At 45.4% G+C, this 1082-nt stretch overlaps 1 pseudogene; it reads right to left on the bottom strand.

Annotated features, from left to right (window-relative positions):
* Positions 1-533, bottom strand: part of LOC102876310 — a 7327-nt pseudogene extending 6794 nt beyond the window's left edge.
* Between the last annotated feature and the right edge of the window lie 549 nt (positions 534-1082).

Raw genomic sequence — 1082 nt, forward strand, 5'->3', positions numbered from 1 at the left:
ATCGCACGAGCATTCCAGTTCCAATCATGGCTGCAAAAGTTGCACCAACTGTCACCCAAGAGCCTCGCAGCATGAGTTAATGAGCATAGAAGTTCTAGTCACTGCTAAGGCAGACAGGGCTGTCAAACCAATACTTCCTGCTAGGTACATGTAAGTAGAGTGAATTCTATCCTTTACATACTGAGGCCAAATCACAGCCTTTTCAATAGCTCCCATCTCATTAGACATTCCCAAGCCGTAGTAGCATAAACCTTCAAGACCAACAATAGCCCCTCCAGCCACAATCAATCTTCCCATTTGATCAATTTTAAATACTTTTCCATTGATGGTTCCAATGCTGCCTCTTTGAACTCCTGAGCAGTCTTCCCACGCCGAAAACCAATTCTTGTCTTGGTGGCATAGTCCCTGCTGTGTTTTAGATGCCATGCATTCTTTGTGATGGAATTCTTCAGAAGTGGGGAGGCTTTGGTGAAAGTTGGGCAGAAAGTCATGGAAGGGATGATCCAGAGACACGCTAACCTTGGTGCCAGCATGCTGGAACAAGGTTTACCAAGCAGATCTCAGAAGCTGAATCCCCAATCACGTCTGCCACGTAGGCCCCCTTCTGAACCAACGAAGTGGCCACACTACCTCTCCTGCCCTTGGCCTCCTCTCCTTTTTTCCTTATTTTCTTTTTTTGAGCTATTGTCTTGCTATGCCCTGTATTTTTTTTTTTTGCCTTTCAAATTATAAATAGCTCTTACTATCTTTTCATATTCTTTTTAATTGCTATATTTATTGTAAAGTCAACTAGCTATTTTATTGTGACTACAATTTGAGACAATAAATTATTACATACGTGTGCATCTTCATAAACAGAATAACTGCAGCTGTAAGTAACGTCACTGGGCAAGGTCACCTCGGATAACAGCAAAAGGAGGCGTCTTCCAGGTCAGACCCAGCAAAACCCGGCCAGAGAGGGAGGGCAGGAGGCGTCACTAGGCAAGGTCACCTCGGATAACAGCAAAAGGAGGCGTCTTCCAGGTCAGACCCAGCAAAACCCGACCAGAGAGGGAGGGCAGGAGGCTTCACTGGGCAAGGTC

The sequence above is a fragment of the Elephantulus edwardii genome, unplaced genomic scaffold (assembly GCF_000299155.1).
Source record: "Elephantulus edwardii isolate Elephantulus edwardi_28Jun2011 unplaced genomic scaffold, EleEdw1.0 scaffold00327, whole genome shotgun sequence".
NCBI classification, from domain to species: domain Eukaryota; kingdom Metazoa; phylum Chordata; class Mammalia; order Macroscelidea; family Macroscelididae; genus Elephantulus; species Elephantulus edwardii.